Source organism: Callithrix jacchus, chromosome 8 (assembly GCF_049354715.1).
Source record: "Callithrix jacchus isolate 240 chromosome 8, calJac240_pri, whole genome shotgun sequence".
Lineage (NCBI taxonomy): Eukaryota > Metazoa > Chordata > Mammalia > Primates > Cebidae > Callithrix > Callithrix jacchus.
The window spans coordinates 122965649-122988507 of record NC_133509.1 but is presented as its reverse complement, the minus strand read 5'-3'; the positions used below and the strand labels follow the sequence as shown (position 1 = coordinate 122988507).

General features: G+C 39.2%; 1 long non-coding RNA gene across 1 annotated transcript in view; it reads left to right on the top strand.

Annotated features, from left to right (window-relative positions):
* Positions 1-12927, top strand: part of LOC128928851 (uncharacterized) — a 36783-nt gene extending 23856 nt beyond the window's left edge. Inside the window, exon 2 of the long non-coding RNA XR_008474533.2 lies at positions 176-12927. This is a non-coding gene — a long non-coding RNA (uncharacterized LOC128928851). The remainder of the gene's footprint in view (positions 1-175) is intronic.
* The last annotated feature ends 9932 nt before the right edge of the window (positions 12928-22859 follow it).

Below are 22859 nucleotides of genomic sequence, written 5' to 3'. Positions count from 1 at the left end.
GCATGTGGGTAACTGAGAGTGGAAGCCATTTATAAAGTTTAACATCTCTCATCTTTTGGTATGCTTTAGGTTGACTGCTTCCGATGACGTTTTTTGGGGCTAAAAGAAACATTTTATGTTTCATGAACAAATGTATGCTGCTAATTATGGATTTTCTTTTTTTTTTTCCCCTCAGGTGAACTGGAAACTTGAGTGACTAAAGAATGTGGGATGATTATGGATTTTCAATTTCTAATATTTATGTAGCCAGTTTTCATAATGTCATGCTTTAGTGTCCTATGGAAGTAAAGGCTTGAAGACCCATCCAGGTGGTGTAAAAGTCCCTTGAAATTGGTTGGTGTTTCTTTGGGGAATGGATGCCTAATGTCCTGCAGACGGATCAGGGCACACAAGGTTAGGGACATATCACTCCAGGTGGAGGGCCAGAGCTAAGTGTAAGATTTATTGCTGAGGTAAAATGAGGAAACTGAGACAAGTATAACAAAGTGAGAAACTAATTTATTCAGCTCCTGGGGGAGCTTCAGTGGTCCAAGGGAGGGGCCAGAGAAGTGTGCCCGGCTGTGCAGGGTGTGGCGATTTATGGGGAGGGCAGGCAATTGATTGGGTATTGGGGAAACAAAGAGAAGGCATTTATATTGGCTGTTGAGGAGCAGGAAGTACATGGAGTTAAAGTAGGAAGTACATGAAACTAGCTGCCATTGGTAGGTGGGCGGGACCTTGGGTAAGTGGGCTTTGATTGACTACTGGGGAAACAAAGAGAAGGCATTTTTATTGGCTGTTGAGGAGCAGGAAGTACATGGAGTTAAAGTAGGAAGTACATGAAACTAGCTGCCATTGGTAGGCAGGCAGAACCTTGGGTACCTGGGCCTGCTGGGGCTGGGTAGGCTATGGTGGGGCTTCTTTAAAAAATTTTTCTGCCAGGTTTTTTAACAGCTGGAGGTTGGATGCATAATTTAGTGCTGAGAGTGGGCTTGGGCATAGTATGCAGAGGCAGGTGCAGGGAAGCTATGTGGGGAAGCCAGATAATGAGCTCCGGTGATGACGCAGTTATCAGGTGTGGAGAGCGATGAATGTGTCTGTTTGACTCCCGGCAAGGCAATCGGCCTTACACTAAGGAGCTCTTGGCATTAGTCAAAGAGAAGTCCAGTAGAGATAGGGAGATCACCACTGAAGCAGACATCTCTATCACCTCATCTTCTGATTTTTCTGTCCTCATTCATAAAGAGGAAGAATCTTTGTAACAGCCTATGGAAAGATGTTTTTCTCTTTTCACTGCAACTTCAGCTAAAGATGGTGAAACCAAGGTCTCATCTTTTTAGTTACTTGCTTCTCGTAAGTAATTAAATCGGATAATACCTCTGATGTATGTCACCATGCTTAAGTTGTTTCTCAGGAACTTAGGATCAGCTCTTGTTTAGCTTGAACCAGTTGAGACCACCAGGCCTGTGCAAATGCCCAAATGATGACCTTTTGATGTCACAGAGCCAAAAACAACTCCCTCATATCATGCTAACACCACCATTTTCTGAACATTTGTCTTATGAAGAACCATGAACCCTGACTGTTTGGCAGATCATAGACTACCTCATTTTTCCCACTGCCGATCACCTTTCCCTGTGTCTTAGATCACTTCTACCACTTCTTTACCCCATACATTTCCTTAAGTCCTATCTTTGGAGAGGTGGATTTGAGAGCTGTTCTCTCATCTCCATGCTGGGTTGTCCTGTGAATCAATATTTTCTGTACTGCAAAACTTGTTGTCTCAGTGATTGACCTTCTGGATGATGAGCAGAATGAACTTGGCTCAGTATCAAGGGCAATGGGTGAAAAATAACTTGACATTCAGGACTTTCCAGCAGGAGCCAGACTTGTTTTTGGAATACCTGCACCCATCATCCAAGTCCATTTCATAAATTGGAAGATTGAAATTCATTGGGTGAATTGTTCTAAAGGGAATTTGTAAGAGTAAAGCCAGTTGTGGGTCTCTCCCTCAGGGAGGAGACAAGAGAAGAGGAAAGGTTGTTACTTCTTTTTGCTCTCCTTCATTAGCCAAATGAAGAGGATGCAATAAAACCATGATAACTTCTCATGGAATCTGGGTTGTCTGCTTGAAGGGAAAAACATGTCACATGACATTACCTAGCTGAATGTCTTTTGGGATTCAGAAACTCATTAGCTTGCCAATTTCACGAGAAATCTTCACAGATGTCCCCTGAAGAAGTCTAAATGTGGGACGTTGGCTGGGGCAGTGCACAGTAGTAGTGCAAGAAGAACAGGGGTAGTAGCTGGGTAAGCTTCCCTTGCATTGTTTTGAGGGGCAAGAATGTATACCCCTCAAAGCATCAGGCAGATGTGTAAAAGGTTCTAGGATCAAGTTGTCTTGAAAGACTACTGGATGGTGTAGGGGGATCTCCAGAGTTAAATTGATGGGGCAGGACCTGAGGGGGCTGAGGTCACCATACTTCATCAGAGGGAGCATTGTTTGGGTTAAGAGATGATGCCACAGAAGGTCTCCTTAGTGGTCTTCAGCATACTTATATTTGTCTCTCACAAAATAAAGCCAGTATTTACACAATAGAGGTTCTTCAGGAGCCAAGAGAACACTGCAAACAGCACCAATGAAGTAAAAATTCTTTTGTTTTTTTTTTCTATCATTACTCTTGTACCTAGAGAACCCAGAAGTAGGCACTGGGTAGAGTGGGGTGATAGGAAAAGACAATGACTGCTTCCCAGATGCTAATTCTCAGACCTGAAATCAAGACTGAGCAGAGAGGAGAAAGAAGTTTTAATTGGATGTGGCATTAAAGTTTTGATTTAGAGTGGTGTGGATTAGATTTTTAAATTTCTGAAGATGGGACTTCTTATTAGCGGCTAAAATGGAATTGAAAGTGATGCAATCTGTCCCAGGCATTGGTGGGAGAAAAATAAAAACATTTCCTAATTATATAATACCCAGTTAAACTCTGTACCAATCTGATAAAAATCCACATTTCAAATATACCACTGCAGCTTTCTTACTCCCTTAGCTACATTGGTTTTATTCTGAAGACCTACCAAGACTGTGGTAACTTCAGGTACAAATTTCTATCTCCACTCTGGATATTGAAAAGTAGGCAAGAATTTGGGCCAGGTGTGATGGCTCATGCCTGTAATCCCAGCACTTTGGGAGGCTGAGGCAGGTGCATCACCTGAGGTCAGGAGTTTGAGACCAGCCTGGCCAACATGGTGAAACCCCATCTGTACTAAAAATACAAAAATTAGCTGGGTGTGGTGGTGCGTGCCTGTAAAGCTACTCAGGATGTGGAGACAGGAAAATTGCTTGGACCTGGGAGGCAGAGGTTGCAGAGAGCTGAGATTGTGCCACTGCACTCCAGCCTGGGTGACAGAGCAAGACTCTGTCTCAAAAAAAAAAAAAAAAAAAAAAGGCAAGAATTCACCTGAGGGGGATAGAAACATAATGATTTCCAAGGCAAAAGTATCATGAGGAGGATCTATTAAAGACCGTCTTGTCTTCTGCAAAGTCAGGAGAAGACTCTGGGCTCTGGCTGAATTTTTTCCAAGATAATTTTCATCCCTTCTCCATAGACTCATGTAGCCCCCTTTCTCTCCCCTGGGGTGACCAATCCTGCACTTGCTGAGCCTGCTTTCTCCACAGGAAGAAACATTTTAAAGGACCAAGTTGAGCTCCTTATCAGAACATGGACAGCTACAAGCCAATTATGCCTTTGTAAACTTTTTTGACACCTTCTATTGAAAACTCCTGAAAATAATCTACAAACTCTCTTTCATTTTCCGTATTCATACTAAGAATCAAAAATGAGCAGGGTTTCACTCCAAGAGCATTTAGGAGACTGATAATTAAGCCCAGACAAATAATAAGGAAGCCTCCATAGCTTCCTTCATGAATGACAGACCAAGAATCATTTGTGCTAATGGTCCTGGTTGGGTCTCTTCCTCTCCTACAAATTGCTTCGCTTGACCATTTTTCAACCTGAAGACCATTTTCTTTGTTCATGTGCTGTGGCTCCACGTTAAATGTCTCAAGAGGATATATATTTTTTAAGAATAGAAAGGCACTGCTCAAGTCCCCAAGGACTTATTGGAGCTGTTCTTTGTCAGTGCTCTCTTCTGTTGATGGTAAAGTGTTGCTTGAGTCATGCTTCCTCCTTGCAGAGGCAGAGGCAGGAGGAACAGATGATCAGGGTTTCAAAGTGAGAAATCCAAGGTTCTCTTTCCAACTCTGCCATGGACTTCCAACAAAACCTGAGGCTCAAAGCCAAGTATAGCAGTGAGCAATTTAAAGCTAGAGAGAGCTGCTGCATAGAGGGCATTCAGAGCCTTCTTGAAAGCTAAGTTTATGTTTCCTCTTGTTGTGGAAGAAGTCCGTTCCTAAAACCCAAATTCTGGTCTCTGAAGTATTTTTCTTAATTTGAAACCCCTAAAATCTGGCTTTTGTTCATTTCATTTTTCCCCCTTTGGAACTAGTCAGATTTCTCAATACTAATGCAATATTTTAAATTCTTTCAGGTTGAATCAAACTATCTATTTTTTATAATATGGAAAAAGCATGGGAAACATGTTCTCAGCTCTCAAAAGCAGAAAAAATTAGCAGTTGGAGAAACCACTGCAATGTGTGGCCAGAAAAGACAATGGATGAAGACATCTTGATTGACAGTTCCTGGTTTTGCAGGAACCATAGGATAAAACTTGTAAAATCTTTTTTTTTTTTTTTTTTTTTTTTTTAACTGGAATTTTTTGCTTGAGAGTTCAAGGTCTGTTTTTCCCCATCCTGCAAACTTTTGTTTTTTTTTTTTTTCCTTTTAACTGGAATGTCTTTATTGAAGACTCAAAATCCTGCCAAAAACTCAACCTTGATTTAAGAGGCCTGGTTGGCCAACTCATATCTAGATTTAGCTTTAGTTGATGCTGGAAATGCCTGCAGTAAATGATTCCTATTTGGCTCAAAGTAATACATCTTCTTTACTTTAATGGCAGGGAGTTGGGATTGTTACTTTTGTTTTAAAGGGGAATGAGGGGAAGTTGAAACATGTGGACTCAGTGAGGGAGCAAGTCTTCAATAGAGACTTCTGAAGTAGCCAAGAAACCTGGGTAAAGGTCACTGATGGCAGAAGGCAACCTGCATTCATGACAAACACCCCCAGTCTTCTTGCTGGCATCAGAATCTTGCATTGAGCCTGCAGCTTTCTTGGCTAGCTGACACTTTTCTTTCTCTTTCTTCTTTTTCTTTTTTTTTTTTTTTTTTTTTTTTTTTTTGAGACAGGGTCTTGCTCTATCATCGAGGCTGCAAGTCTGGAGTGCAGTGGCGCTATCGTGGCTCACTGCAGCCTTGACCTTCCTCCCTGGGATCAGGTGATCCACCCACCTCAGCTTCCCATGTAGCTGGGACCACCTGTATGCATCACCATGTGTGGCTAATTTGGCAATTTTTCTTTTGGTTAGTGACTGGTTTTGCCATTTGCCATGTTGCCCAGGCTGGTCTCGAGCTCCTGGGGTCAAGTAATCCTCCCACCTTAACCTCCCAAAGTGCTGCGATTACAAATGTGAGCTACTGTGCCTGGCCTGGAAGTGCTTTCTTAATGAGGGTATAAAACTGCATACTATAATTGTACAAATAGTTAATGGAGAATGGCAATGTCTTACATTGTCATTGTAGAAAATGAGTAGTGCAGGTACATGTGTTTCTGGGGCAGGGGTAGGAGCATGGACAATGTGCCATAATGATTGGGAGACTGTACTTGAGCACCATGGAACCGGTTAGATTATTCACACCTTTACACTAATATGTTAAAGGATTAGTAGCAACTTCCCAAGTGATCCTGACACCTCAGCCTAAGCAGCTGGGAATACATGCATGTGTCACCAGGCTCACCTAGTTTTTAAAAAAATTTTTTATAGAGGTAAGATCTCACTTTCTTATCCAGGGTGGCCTCAAATTTTGGGGCTTAAGCAATCCTCCTGCTTCATCTTCCAAAGTGCCAGGATTGCAGGTGTGAGTCACCATGCCTGGCCATAAACTGTTATAGTATGTCCTCCTGCTTTGACAAATGTACCTTCACAACACTGGAATATATGTTGATATGGTTTGGCTCTGTGTCCTCACCCTCATCTTGTGTCCTCACCCATCTCATCTTGTAGCTCCCATAATTCCCATGTGTTGTGGGAGGGACCTGGTGGGAGAAGATTGAATCATGGGTGTGGGTCTTTCCCATGTTGTTCTCATGATATTGAATGGGTCTCACAAGATCTGTTGGTTTTAAAAAGTGGATGTTTCTCTGTACAAGCTCTTTTTTCATGTAAGATGTGACTTGCTCCCCCTTGCCTTCCACCATAATGATGAGGCCTCCCTAGCCACGTGAAACTCTAAGTCCAATTAAACCTCTTTTGTAAATTGCCCAGTCTTGGATATGTCTTTATCAGCAGTGTGAAAATGGACTAATACATATGTATATATGCATACTGGTTGATACCAAATAAATGCAGAGGATACAACTTGAAATTTTGTTTTACTGTTGTCAAAGCTGTGATTTACTTTGGGAGGAGGTGGTGGTACACATGCATAAGCCTCAGCACACTGCAGCTTATTCCCACTCCTTGCAAGGAGTCATTTCTTGGCCATCCCTCAGGCTTAGTGTGTACATATGGGCAATGCAATCTGCTAGACTGACCCAGGAAGAAATCCTTGCAGGCTCTTATGTTCTGAAGACTCCTTGGGAAGGGAATTTGGGAATCTTTTATAAACAGAATGTGATACCAAAAGGGATGGTCCAGACTCTAGGTGGACATACCCCTTGCTTCAAGAGATCGTTGCCTCCATATGATAGGAGCAGCTCAGAGCCAGGCCCCCTCTTACCCAGATCTGAGTTGATCAGCAGATGAGATGAACTAGAGCCCAAAGGAACACAATTTCTGAAACTGGAAAATGAATGGATAAGAAGTAACTGACTTGGTAGACACAAAAATGCTCAATTCTCAACTAACAGTGGGGAAAGGGAAGAACCAACCTGGTTTATGTGACAAAACCCTTAAGACTCTGGAATTGAGAGGAGGGTATTAGGTTCAGCAATTTCCAGAAGTGAGGCTTTCCAATAAGAAGGAAGAGTTGAGAGCTGGTTAAGACGTGTTACATCCCTAGTTCCTCTTTTTACTCTATATTTGCAGGGAAACCTCTCCTTTCCCACCCAGGAATGAAACTAAGCTTATTATCTGGACAGGAAAAAAGGCTTGTGGACCAGGAGGAGTCTAGCAGGCATGACTGAAGGCAGGGTGCCACACTGAAAAGATGAGAATTAAACCAAGGTGTGTCTGTGGAAAGTGGAGACCGTGCTTGTACCTTGAGTCATCTCCCCCCATTCTGTTTTAGAAGCTTTGTGGTCAGGCAAAACATTAGATCTACTCTGGAAGACATGACCAGATCTTTGCAGTCAACAGGCTCCCCTCCTCTGGTTAAAAATTCCAGTTAGATTTTTAGTGTTTCACAACCAACAATTAGCAGAAGTCTGAAGAAATATTCTAAAAAGAAAAACAAGATTTCTGTAGGAAACTAACTGCATGTGAAACAAACCAAAGAAATAATATCCTTAAATAAACCTATTTTTTAAATATTTATTTTAAATCTTTTTTTTTAAATCCACCCATGGATAAAGAACAGGCTTGCATAAAAAGAAATGTTCTGAGAAAATAAAAGAGCTCTTGGGAATTAAAAATTAAAAACTCGATGGTAAAAAGTCCAAGAAAGGGTTAGAAAATAACATCAAGGAAACCTCTTCAGAAAGTAGAATAAAATGGTAAATATATAAAATATAGGTGAGAAAAATAATCATAAAAGTAGTCACAAAGAATAAAAGGCATTCAAAAAGTTCATTAACACACAAAAAATGAGAGAATATGATACACTGAACGATTTCAAGAAAAGTCTCCAAAATGAAAAGGCATGAGTTATCAGATTGAAAAGTTCACCAGTATCCAGAAAAAAGAATGAAAATAGATCCATATAGAGACAACCTATGTGAAATATCAAATTACTAGGACACCAAGAAGAAAATTCTACAAACTTCCAGTGAGAAGGGAGAGAGGAAGAACAGCAGCAAAAAATTCAAAATCGAAAAGTAGATCCTATTCCAAAGAATCCAGATGATGAGATACTTCTCAACAGCAAAACTGGAAGCTAGATATTAGGGCAATTACTACAACATTCTGAAGGAAATAAAAATTTCTAGCCAAGAATTTTATACCCAGACATGCTATTAGTTAATGTGAAGCTAGAATAAAGACATTTTAAGACATGTAAGTCCCCAAATTTTGCCTCTTATCTAACCCTCTCAAGAAGCTACTGAAAGATGATACCATCAAGAAAAAAGTATGCAAGAAATAGGAAGATATGGTGTGTCAAAGACAATTCTATGTGTTTACCACATGATTTCTTCTTCTCAGCACACTGGAAGACTACATATCCCAGCATTCTTTATAGTTGTATTGGAGCTAATGTAGTTAGCTTTCTCTTCTGACATTCTTTCATGTCAGAGAAAAAGAATTTTAGATAAAACTACTTTCAGTGGTTAATTTTGTGACAGTGGCTTTGATGGTAGTCATTCTTCAGCCAACCCATGAAGAGAAATGAGCCTGGTTGTGTTGGAGGTATAAAAGAGTCCTGACAGTCAAATGACTCATTACCTTGTTTATCTACATTGTTCCATTTTCCTGTATACCCTCTGACTTGCACAGATGGCTCAAAAACTGATGTCCCTGTCCATGGTTTCTTCCTGAATAAACCAAAAGCACACTTGCTGTTCTTCTCCATCTCTTTGGACGATGCTGTAAAACTAGTTATGGTATATCAGCACATACAGAGCATTGCTGCTGTAGAACACTTTACCCTGTTTTTTCTTCCTCTTTCTGTTAAATTAGGGGTCAGCAAACCATGGCCATGGGCCAAATCCGGCCCATCTCCTTTTTGTGTGTCATCTGCAAGCTCTGTGAATGGCTTTACTTTGGCCTCTTCTCAATTAATATATAAAGCATAAAGGTGGTAGTGAGAATAGAATCAAGAAGACTTTATAATAAAGGGGACCCAGGAATTGGGTTTATAAATAATAGCAGGTATTAATCAGTTAACTTTTCAAAGAAACAGTTTTGTTTATTATCTCCAGTGTCTAGTATACTGCTTGTCACAGAGTCAGTGATGATAAATTCTCCTTGGATTAATTGTCATCCCAGTACCTGATTCATTGTAGGTCCTTGACAAATGCATGAATAATTCGGTAAACAACAAAGAGGTATTATGGAGCCCTCTGTTACATGTGGAGCACAGTGGGGTGATGAGTGAATATAAGAAGTGGACCTTGAATTTAAGATTCTTAAAATCTCATAAGATTAAACCACCTTGTGATGATGTTGGCAATAGACAGTTATCAGTTGAACTGTGTAGTATAGGCCATTGCTTTCAAACCAGGGTGCTCAGATCCCTGGGGTATTCTTTTTTGGCACTGCAGAGTTGTCTTTTCCCACTTGCCCCTTTCTGTAGCCCACCTCTTCACCTAAGAACAGGTAAACACTTCACCTTTCCAGTTCTTACTGTGGCTCATTGCTCTGGGCTGGAAGATCTCCCAGGGCACAGACAATCCAAAATACTGACTTGAAAGAAGGGTCTTCTAATTAATTAAATCAATGATTCTCAAAATCTTTACTGTCTTGAATATATTTCTCTTAAAGATGATATATGGCATTAGAAATGGGGATATTTTGGCTCTTGTGTGTTCTGAACTCAGAAATACTAACTGTAGTCATGGGCCCAACTTTCATTTAATGACCTTCTACTCTTTCATCTCCCACCATTATCAAGAAATCCATAGCTCTTGAGAGTTTGGCAAAGATAAAGCAAAAAGCATTGATAAGAAATAATGCTAAAAATGGCTTCCCCCTTTCCACCCTCCCACAAGACATATTTCATGAAAGTGTTTTTTTCCCAATGCTTGTCCCAAGAATAAGTCTCTAGCTAAAAAGAAAAGCACGTGTGAACAGCTCAGGTAGAGAATAAGTTAGTGATGATTAATTTATAACATGTAACTGATTATTTTTAGGGATTATCAAGCTTTCAAGTTACCTTGGACAAAGCCTATGGATAAATATTTTCTGTGTGTGATTCCTTTTAAAAAAAATATATATATATACATAGATATATAAATTACAATGTTCACCTAATTTCACCGTATAAAATGTTTAATATTTTCTACTTTTTGATATAAAAACATAAAAGCATGAGGAAAAATTAATGAAGTATAGTTTTTTATGGTATATCTTTGTTTTTGTTTACATAAAACAGGTTTGATTACATCTAATGAAGTAACTGGTGAAATTTCTTAATATCATACATTATCCTTATTTAATGTTTCTAATAAGCTAGTAGCTTATGAGATACAGGCATACAGGCAACATTCACAGAACATGTTTAAAATTGATAATGACCAAAAAAAATAGCTTGTGAGACACAGGCAGAATCCATAAGCATGTTAAATATAGTAAATAGTAGGTAACCTGTAAGATATGGATTGTTTGAGGCCAGGAGTTCAAGACTAGCCTGGGCAAAATAGCAAGACCCCACCTCTAGTTAAAAAAAAGAAATTGAATGCATGATGGAACAAACAAGAGGTTAACTTACAGATACAAAGACATGGAAAGACCAAGTCATAAAATATGATGCTGTCACTTCTGGGACTTCTGGGCTGACAACTGTGTCACCCTTAAATTGTCCATTCACTAGTGACTCCCAGTATGGCCTTATTTTGGCCCCACATGTGCTCTGCCTAAGAAATTCAGTTAACGCCTAAAGCTGCTGAGCTGGCTAATTCCCAAGCATTAGCTGTGGCCAGGCACAATTAGCCCTGAGTCTCTCAGATGGCCTGGTGTTTGTGTTGGCTCCAGGTACTCTCTGTTCACTCACTCTTCTGATGTTTTTTTTTTTTTTTTTAAATAGAGATGGGGTTTCACCATGTTGCCAAGGCTGGCCTCATATTTTTGCTGGATTCCTCACAAAGTGCTAGTATTACGGATATAAGCCACTACACCTGGCCTAAACCCCCTGTTCAAACCTCAGCACTGGGCTTCATAGCGTCACCACCCATGGGGGAGACTGAAGCAGGAAAAGACAATATGTGAACACTGTGGGATCCCCAAACTTTGAGTAGTGTGGTCTTCCAATCTTTGTCTGTAGGATGTCTTGTCTGGGTTCTAGGCACTTTAGCCTTTCTGGGGCTGTTTCTCCATGAAGAAATATTAAAAATGTTTACTACTGAATTGATATGAAGACTAGTATAATCCAGGGTGGATTATATTCATTCCTTTCTTTCTGACTTAAAAAAAATTAAAACAGTTTTGTGAGTTCCTAAAAATGGATAGTGCCAAAGTGCTGTGTCTGCGGTGCTTCATGGAGAAGCTGACTCTGGTTTAATCTTCTTATACCCTTTGAATGTATTAACCCATCTCTTTCCCTTGCCTCTTGCTGTATTTTAAATTGATGAAATAATTCATGTGATTCAAGTATTTAGATTTGGTTGGCAAGCCTTTCTGTTCTGTGATCTTTGAGATAGCTTGCTTGAGGGCGTACTTGGAGGGTATCATTGCACCAGAGTAATTCCCTCCACAACATTCCCAAAAGCCAAACATCTGCATGTAGTACACACATGCTCACCAGCCTAACAGTGAGTACCTTCCCATTATTCTAGGCCTCTTCTAGTAAAGAACTGGAAACTCTAACCACATATTAAATGTTATGCCATTACAAGTTAATTAATAGAAAGCAGCAAATAGATATATTCTTAATTTTATAACTTATAAAAATTAAAAAGGATTATTTTAATATAATTATAATGTATAAGTAATATTAGATCAATATCACCTTAATTATAACAACTTCTAGTAATTTGCATTATGGTATTTTAAAGTTATATGATTCATGCCTTTTCCAGTGGATTTTAGAATTTTTTTTTTGGATAAGTCAGAGTCTTTTTTTTTCTGGCAGATTGATTTAGCTGATTGATTATCTTGAGAAGGAGTGCTGGCTTTGCTAATTACCCTATGTGGTAGATTTTTTACAAATTGAATGAGCTAAATATGCAGCGCCAAGGTTTTGACTATATATACTGTATTCTATATGTATATCAGTATATCATATATTTACATATGTAATTGGAAAAGCTATATTGAAACAAATTTATTTTCATAGCATTTTCTAAGTATACTGAATTAAACAAGATAATTAAAAAAAATTATATGCAAAAGTGGCATCAGTTGGTGTAAGCTATTTCCTCTCTGCATTTGGCTATGATCTGGCTTCAATGTCTTTTGCAGTGGGCAGCATGACCACCAAATACGGCCCATGCCCTGATCCCTGGAAGCTAAATATGTTACATTACATGATAAAGGGGACTTTGCTGATGTAATTAAGGTTATAAATCTTAAAACAGGGAGATTATTTTTTATTATTCAGGTGGGCCTAAACTAATCCCATGAACCTTTAAAAGAAATGGACTTTCCCTAGCTGGGGACAGAGGATGGATGTGTCAGAAGACAGAGGGGTTTGAAGCATAAGAAGCATTTTGCTCATTGTTGTTGGCTTTAAATATGAAGACAGCATCCAGAATCAAGGCTCTTGGAGCTAGTCAACTTCTGACTTACAGCCAGCAAGGAAGTGGAACCTTAGTGCTACTGCCAAAAGGAGCCCAACTCTTCCAACAACCTGCATGGGCCTGGAGGTGTGTTCTCTCCCAGAGCCTCCACAGAAGCACCAAGGCCAGACAGCACCTTAATTTTGACCTTGAGATTGGGAGGAAAGAAACCAGCCAAGCCCATCCTACAGAACAGTGACTTTTCTGAATGACAAACTTGTGAGACAATAAATTTGTGTTGTGTTAAGCCACTGAATTGGTGGCAATTTGTTGCAGCAGCAATAGAAAAATGAATATATGCCCTCCTAGCTTTCAAGAAAGTCACTCCTGCAACTGGCTTGTTGGTTTGTTAACTTTGCATTTTTTTTTTTTTTTGAGATGGAGTTTCTCTCTTGTTGCCCAGGCTTGAGTGAAATGCCACGATCTCGGCTCACCGTAACCTCCACCTCCTGAGTTTAAGTGATTCTCTTGCCTCAGCCTCCCAAGTAGCTGGGATTACAGGCATGTGTCACCATGCCTGACTAATTTTTGTGTTTTTAGTAGAGATGGGGTTTCACTGTGTTGGTCAGGCTGGTCTTGAACTCCTGACCTCAGGTGATTCACCTGCCTTGGCCTCCCGAAGTGCTGGGATTACCGGCGTGAGTCACTGTGCCTGGCTGTTAACTTTCTATTTTATTCCACCTGGGAAAGTGGTCTTTCCAGAGAGAAACAAAACCATGTTCCGGTCACACTGTGGGCCTCTTGTGTCATCATTGAAATGACTCTAGTGGAATTCAATTGAAATGAAGCAAAATGCAAAGGGACTAATTTTTAAAGTTCTCTATTTTTTAATGGTCTAAAAAAAATCAGGGTTGGGTTACTTTTCTGGAAGGTTAGTGGCCACAGCTCCAGGAAATGAGTCCACTAACCCTGGATTCAACACCATTTAACTGAGCACTAGGCCCTTCACAATGGAAGGGAGGAATGGAGCACGTAACTAAACAGCCTCCACTCCTTGCAGGTCAAGCATAACACAGAGTTTAGAAAAATATTCATAAGAGTGCTTTACTCTAGGTTCAAGTCTCATTCTTGAGTCTATTCCTGGTCTCTGCTGAGAGGGAAGATTTTCAAGTGGTTCCTCTTCTATCCGATTCATCACAGGCTCCTCCATGGTTCTGGGTCCTATGTACTCAGTCCAATAGGCAGTCTCTGATGTTCATTCCACTTGAAGTATATTGGGAAAACCATTCTCATCTTTAATACCTCTGCTGCTCCTTGACTAATCTCCTTAGCTCCAGGATCCTACCCTGTCTTCTCAGTCACTGGCTCGTCATTCAGTTCTACTGATTCTCCTCTGGACAAGAATGAAGTGGCGATGGTGATTGGTTGTGGAGCAGGAAGTGAGCTCTTCAGGTGCTTTGGGTAGAACTATAAGACAAGCAGCCCTTTGACATTACCAACATGAACCTCCTCTTTTTATATTTCCAATGAATTGTGGTCAAAGAGTCTTTGATTCCCCTACCACTTTGAGCTGAATTGCCAAAAGCTACTATATTATTCTAGCTTCGTTACATGGCATGACCCAAGACAGGAGTTGGGAAGTGGAGAAAAGAACTATGAGAGGTTGGTGGAACTTGAAGAGATAGAGGTTTTTGTGGACAGAGAGGAACTGTGTCCTTCAGCCAAAAAATGCAGTCACCCTATGGCAATCCCATTGGAAGGGAGCTGGGGAATAGATACTCTGACTTGACTTTATCTGGTCTTCTGCAGGCATTCCCCCATTAGCTGTAATAAACTAGAAGCTAGAAGGAAAGGCAGTCCTTTTCTTTAGTCCATGCATATTTGTCTCACAGGGCATGGGCAGTTTGGATATCAGACCTGGAGATGAAATGAGGGGTATCCAGCATCCCTGAATAGCATGGGACCAAATGGGAATGAACATCAGAGACTGGCCATTGGACTGAGAACATAGGACTCAGTCCCATGGAAGAGCCTGGGATGAACTGGATAGAACAGGAACCACTTGCAAATCCTCCCTCTCAGCATAGAACAGGAATAGACCCCTGTAAGTCTCATTGGATAAGGTCCTAGAGCTTTAGAGGAGTAGGGGGTGTAGAGATTGAGGGAGCAGGAGTGTGTAGGAGTGGCTGTGCTCTCAAGGCTCAGAGGAAAGTGACACATGGCATCACAGGAATGGCGCTAGGGCATTGTGGGACATCCTGATAACTACCTCAGCTCCAGAGGATGTATTTGTATTTGCAGGCACTTCAGCGAGAGCTCTGGCCTCCTCATCTATGGCAATAGCACTCAGGTCTCCTGAAATCAGTGTGTGTGTGTGTGTGTGTGTGTGTTCATGCATTTAATGCCAGGAAGACAAGGTTTAGAATGTACAAGACACACTTTGGAATTAGCGTCTTATTCATAAATCATCCTTTTACTCTAGGAACAGCTCTTACTCTATGGGAGCTGGTTTATCAGTGGCACATATATACTGAATAACACTGCTTCTTTGGCTGAAGCTGAGTGATTCATGAATGGACATTTGACCTTTGTCAGGCCAATTTGAATCCTTCCCCAGGATTTCTTCAACTGAAAGTATACAAAAATAACTTCGTTTTTCTAGTCTGGATGAAGGAGGCATTACTAGGTGGGGTATTCAACAGTTGTTGGATGCCCTATTTCCTGCCACGTGGAGGAAGCCATCTGCTTTGATTGGAAACCAAGCCCACCCACGAGAAGCAGAGACAATATACAGAAAGAGTCCAGGTAGTACTCAGTTTAACAGCTACAGAATACATGTTCTTCTCATCAGCACATGGAACATTCTCCAGAATAGATCATATATTAGGATATGAAACAAGTCTGAACAAATTTTAAAACATTGAAATTACATCAAATATCTTTTCAGATCCCAATGGGATAAAACTAGAAAACAATACCAAGAGGAACTTTGGAAACTATACAAATACACAGAAAGTAAATGACATGCTCCTGAATAACCTTATCACCTTTGGGTCAAGGAAGAAATTAAGGAGGAAATAAATTTCTTGAAACAAGTGAAAATCAAAACACAAATGCAAAAACCTATGAGATACAGCAAAAGAAGTGCTGTATAAAGCTGTTAAAAAGAACATTACACTTTTATTATTTATAAACTATAGTATATATGTCTTTTATAATTTATAATAAAGATACAATGTATAATATACATGATTTTTTTGGAGAACTGGTTTTTAAGCACTTACCAGCACACTGCTGGACAGATCTGGGTTTAAGTTACAAGAATGTTTTTTTTTCTTTGAGATGAAGTCTTGCTCTGTTGCCCAGGCTGGAATGCAGTGGCACTATCTTGGCTCACTGCAACCTCTTCCTCCCAGGTTCAAGTGATTCTCCTGCCTCAGCCCCCCAAGTAGCTACGACTACAGGCACCCATCACCATGCCCAGCTAATTTTTTGTATGTTCACTAGAGACAGGGTTTCACCTTGTTGCCCAGGATGGTCTTGATCTCCTGACCTCATAATCCACCTGCCTCAGCCTCCCAAAGTGCTAGGATTACAGGTGTGTGCCACTGCTCCAGGATTAACTTTTTCTCTCTAAATCATACTGTCTGTCCACATTTGTACTCTATTATAGCAAGAAGCTACTAATATTATTTAGTAGGTAAGTGGTAGTGATATGGTTTGACTATGTACCCTGCCAAATCTCATCTTGAATTCCCATGTGTTGTGGGAAAGACCCGGTGGGAGGTAATTGAATAATTGGGCAGGTCTTTTTGCTTTTCTTGTGATAGTGAATAAGTCTCATGAGATCTGGTGGTTATATTAAAAATGGGAGTTTCTCTGCACAAGCTCTCTTCTCTTACCTGCTGCCATGTGAGACATGGCTTTCACCTTACTCCATGATCGTGTGGCTTCCCCAGCCACCTGGAGCTACCAGTGCAATAAACCTCCTTCTTTCATTATTGCCCAGTCTTGGGTATGTCTTTATCAGCAGCATAAAAACAGACTAATACAAGTAGGAATTTTTTCTTTAAACAGTCAGATAGTAAACATATTTGACTTTGTGAGCCATATTGTTCCTGTCACAGCTATTCAACTCTGTCATTGCAGCATGAAAGCAGTCATAGACAGTACGTAAATGAATGGCTCTGTCTGTGTTCCTCTAAACCCTTACTGAATAAACAGGTAGCAGGCTGCATTTGGCCCATGACCTATAGATTGCTGAATCCTGTGCTAGATTATACATTTCTTGAGAGTGAGAACTATTTCTATCGATAAAACTTATTTCCTTAGAACTTGGCACAGTTCCTAGCACACATAGCAAAAGATGAATAAATATTTGTTGAACTTGGAATACGAAATAGCAGTTAAAATGAATGTACAGATGCAGCCTGAAAGAACATGGTTAGTACTCACTAACACAATGTTTAGCAAGAAAAGCCAGAAGCGATAGAATACATACTGTAAAGATTCATTTCTATAAAGCTCAAAAACAAGCAAAATTGGACTCTTGCTTCTAGTCATGATGGGATAACAGATTTAATAGATTTAATTTATCGTCTCACTTCAAGCAACTAAAAAAGAAGGCAAACTCTATGATACAATAATGTATGACAATGGGAAACAGGCAGCACTGGACTCAAACTTCTGAGCAAAAAGAAACAAATGAAGTGAGCCCTATAATCATTTCAGTTTAATTCCTGGCTGCAGTTTCTAGATTGCAACACAGGATGGAGGAACTTAAATCCTGGTTGTCTTTCTGAGTGAAAGAGACAGGGATAAGAATTTGGGAATCCAATGAGGCTAGAATTTGGATATGAGAAAGATAAATAGAGAGCTCCATATCTGTAGAGAAGTTCCCTTGTATCTTTGGTTGAGTATTAATCTGCACACAAATGCAGGGAAATTACCCTAGGTCAAGGAAAAAAACACTGGAAAGCACTAAATTAAATAATCTTTAGAATTCACACATGGTGAAGAAAAGCTTATGTTGCTATGACTGAGAAGGGGAAAATATTGTAATACATAGGACACTGGATAGAGTCCTCAGAAGGACGGAGAATTAGTAGTGGGGATGAATTAGCTCTAAACTAATGGCTAACTGGATCAACCTTAACAAAGTATGATAGCAAGTCTGAAAAAGATCAGACTGATCTAAAAATAAGTACAAATCTGAATAAAGTCCAATACAATATTAAGAAATAAAACAAAATACCACACCACAAAACATAAAATTTATGTTGATCAACTAATCAAAAATTACTAAGAATGTTCAGAACAGGAAAATATGGCCCATAACAAGGAGCAAAAACAATATATAAAACAGACCCAGAAATGATACAGAGCATGAAAGTAACAAAAAATTAAAACAGCTTATCAATGTGCCGGATTCATTGGTTTAAGAAAAATGAGTAAAGCATAAACACAATGAGGAGAGAAATGGAAGTTATAAGAAGATTCAAATAGAATTTATAGCAACGAAAAATGTAATAGCAATAAAAAGCTCTGGATGAGATTAACAGTAGATTAGATACCATAAAAAAATAAGTGAACCCAAATGTATAGCAATAGGAATTATCCAAAAAAAAGCACACTGAGAAAAAATACTTAAAACAGAATAAATAGAGCATCATTTTTCTGTATAAGTGTATTAAATTGTCTAAAATATGTGTCATTGGAGTCCCAGGGTGAAAAAAATGTGAAGAAATAGTAAATAAATATTTTCCATAAGAAATGAAATTTATAAAGTCAATCCAAAAGATAAATGAATCCCAAACAGAATAAATATAAAAGAACCATGTCAAAGAACCACCACATTGTAATCAAACTGGTGAAAATCAGTGACAATGGGAATCTTATAAAGCAGCCAGGGAAAAATAAAGATTACAAACAAGATAAGACTGATGCCAGACTTCAAATCAGAAACTATATAAACCAAAAGAAAACTGCGCATGCTTTTACTTCATGAGAAAGGGGCAGAGGGAACAAAACAAAAATGAAACAAAATATTGTTAAGTGATAATTCAGTAACATGTAATAATATAAAAATGATTTTAAAATGGAATTTCTCATATAAAAGTGGAGCTGAAGAATTCACTACTGGCAGGTTTCCAATGTAAGAAGGTTATGAAAAGGTCTTTGGCAGGAGGAAAATAGTGGAAGAAATTTGGCTCTATGCAAAGAAATGAGAATACTGGAACTGGTAAATATATTAGTAAGTATACCAGACTTTTCTCCTCACTTAAAAATCTTAAAGAAAAATGTACCATTTGAAACAACAATAATAACATTGTACTGTGGAGTTTATAACACATAAAGAAGTATATATTTGTATAGCATTAACAGGAGAAGGAAAATGAAATTATACTCTTGTAAAGTCCTTACAATATACACAACGTGGTAAAAGTAACACTTGGAGATAGACGATGTGAAGTCAAATACATGGATTTTAAACTCTAGAGCAACCACTTAAAATAATACAAAGCATAGTCATTAATAAGCTAATATTAAATATAAAGCCACCATCCAAATGAAGGCAGAAACAGAGGAAAGATGGAAGAAAAAAATAAAGAGAATAGATAAAAACTAGGTGGAAATATGGTGGGTTAAAACAAAAGAATAATAGGATAAATAACTAGATGGAATTATGGTGGTTTAAAACAAAGTATATTAAAAGTTACATTCAATGTAAGTTTTATTTAAAAATTCAATTAAAAACAGAGATTGCCCGATTGAATTAAAAAACTAGTTGTAGCTATATGCGGTCTGATTCTCCTATTAGTAATGATGACAAAGGAAGTTTTATGGCTAGTATCTGGAAATCATGAATAGTGACTCTGCCTCTGCCTCATATAAGTTCACATAAAACATATACAAAAAGGTACATCAGAAAAATACAAACTTATTTTTATTTGCTTGGGTTTTGTCTAAAGCTTTTATGTGGAATTACCTGCCCAAGTGTCTGAAATAGGCCTTATTTTTCTCCTTAGTACACAGGCAATTAAAACAATCGGAGTAACCTCCTTGTTCTCGTTCTCCTAGACCAGGAGTAGAAAACCTATCATCTGCAGGCAAATGCTTTATTTAGCATAATGTTTTAAGTTCATCCATATTGTAGCATGATTCAGTTTTTTATTTCTTTGAATAGAAGGGTGATATTCCATCATATGGATACACAACATTTTCTTTATTCATTCATCTGTTGAAGAACATTTAGCTTGTTTCCACTTTTTGGCTGTTATGAATAATGCTGCTATTAACATTTTTATACAAGTTTTTGTGTAAACCTTTGTTTTCATTTCTCTTGGATATATACCTAGGACTGGCATTGTGGAGTCACACTGTCATTTTATATTTAAAATTACTGTTTTATGTTTACAATTACTGTTTGACTGAACAATGCCACTCCTAGGTATATACCTATTTTAAGGAACTGCCAAAATGTTTCCTAAAGTGGTTCCTCTAATTCACATCTTATTAGCATATTGAAGGATTCCAATTTTTCCAAATTCTCATAAATTGTAGCCATCTTAGTAGATGTGAAGTGGTATCTCACTGTGGTTTGAAACAACTGGCTATCTATAGGCAAAAGAAAAAAGCCGAACCTCTATCTCACACCACATATAAAAATTAAGTCAGGGGATGTCCTCTTTTGGATTTGGAGTCCCCCTACCCTCTGTCTCTGTACAGTGGAGCCTCTTCCTTCTGCCTTCTCTTTTCTTTCTTGCCTATTAAATTCTCTGCTCCTTAAAATCCCTCCTCATGTGTCTGTGTTGTTTTATCTAAACTGGCATGAGCATCAAGAGCCCTGGTGTTGTCTACTCATCAGAGCCATATCATTTTGGTGCATGGGAAGGGAAAGGAAACTCAAATCATCAGACTGGTGAGTATGGAGCAGATTTCAACTTTAAGTCTGTCCTTTAATCTCAAGGCTCTCTTCCAGCTACCCTGTCGCCAAACTTTCTTTTTCTTTCTATCCGTGGTCGCTTATCCTCTCTCTGTGTGTCTAATGTGCAGGAATCTTCACAGTTTAGGGAAACAGATCTGTTAGAAAAAATCGTGAATAACGGCAGGCAGTAACTCAATAAATTCTCTCTCTCTGTTTTCTCTGGCGAGCACATGGTATTTCTAAGCCACTTAGTAGGGATTAGGCTCTAGGCCTCTTCTGAGAATGGGAAGTTTCTGCTTTTAACAGTTAGGAGTAAAATGTCTTCAGCCGCCAGATATTAGTCCCGAATTGTCCCATCAGTGGGAAAATGGCCATTCGATTCCTATGTTCTTTAAAGGCATCTATTCTGTTTCCGATTAAGATAGTATTTAATTAGTAAGGGGATTTTAAATTCAGGAGTTAACCAGAACTGTTTTCTTTTCAGGATAAGTGCTTTAGCACAGTTGTAATAGCGGGTGATCCAGCACATTGCCTTAGTTAAAGGAGCCTTGCCCAAAGGCGACAGTCTCTACAGGGATCCGTTTTTCCGGGGAGACAGGCAAACCACACGGATTCTAGGAAGTCAAAGGGAAACACAAGGTGGATAAGCTAAATCTGTGTGGGTACACGTGGTTAGCTCCATCACTTAGTTCATCAGGTTCCCTGGCTTGGAGAACCAAGCCTACAACCATGGGGGAGGGGCACATTTAAAAAGTGCGGGGATCCAGAAATCCAGGAGGTAAGATATTTTCTGAGGATGCTCCCTGTCTTCTTCTCCATTCTGGGTCATACAAAAAGGAAGGAGACTAAGAGGATTTATTCTCGCTTCATTTTCTAAATGGGTAATAAATTATCCTCAGCTTACAGCCCTCTGGAGTGCATTCTGAAACACTGGAACTTCCATAACTTCAGAACTTTAAAAAAAGCAACTCATTTTCTTTTGCACAAGAGAGTGGCATTTCTACTAAACCTTTGCAGGTGTTAGAGATCAACCCACCCCTTTTAGCAACCATATCAGGAAGGCCCAGGGAAAATAGTTCCCCAAAATTAAAAAATTAACTTTCAGGGAAATCATCTGAGGGTCCCCCTTATTTGGGGACCCTTCAAGTTCCCTTCTCATTGCAGGACATTAGGCAAGTGAAGAAAGACTTAGGTCGATTTTCAAACAACCCTAATAGGTATGTAGAAGCTTTCCAAAATTTAACTCAGGTATTGGACCTCACAGGAAGGGATGTTATGTTGCTGCTAAGTCAAACCCTTGCTGCAGCTAAAACAGGCAACTCAGCAAGCAGAAGAGAATTTTAGAGATAAGCAATATGTTTCCTATAGTAGGCCAAAAGGGAAAAGAAAAAATAAGAAAGGCAAAGAAATGGGGGAAACACCATTCCCAGTAAGAAGAGGGGAAATACCTCTTAACAACTTTCACTGAATTCCTTTCTGGGGTGTGTTTCCCTCTTTCGTGATTTAAAATGGCTTTTCCCAGGTTGCAAGACACAAATCTGCCCTTTATTAAAAAGGTTATAAAAAGTTTGTAGAGATTTCATCTCATGGTCAAGTTAGTTGGGTTTAAATGGAATGATCTCTAAAGTGTTATTTAAACAAATTAGGGTTAACACTTGTTAAAACACAACACGCACTCTGAATAAAGAAACCCCCCCAAACAAGCTTTCTGTAAGCAACATGGCTGTTTATTCACCTGGGTGCAGGTGAGCTGAGGTCAAAAAGGGCAACAGCGGAGGGCAGTGTGACAGGAGTTGGTTTAATAGGTTTGGGGCAGGCAGTGGAAAGTTACAGAAGTTACTTTAGGGTGGTTTTTTGCAAGCTGGGAGTGGTGTGGAGTCATGAGGTTGACCAAAATTGGTTACAAAGTCCAAGGACCTTATCAGTTAGGGCAGGAATAAGGAACAATAGAGAATGTCTCAAAGTTAAGTAGGTACCAAAGAGGTTGATCATTTCTTCAGTCTTCCGGTCACTTTAGATTTTCCAGAAACTCATCTGGAGTGTCCATGCAGGTCACAGAGGTTAACATGGCATTCATGGCACACTCAGCCCAAAAGACCTTATAACATTAACAAACTAATGCAAGGATAAAATTTGGCTTTAAACAGGATTTTCATGTCATAGTAATGGCTAAGGCAAGGGTTTGCCTTTCGAGTCATCATTTTGGCAAAATAATTTATGGCAATCTGGAAATTGTCATAACTGATACTTAGCTTTTTGGATGGTTCAGAGGTCCCCTGAAACATTCAGAAAAGAGATAAACAGGCTTATAT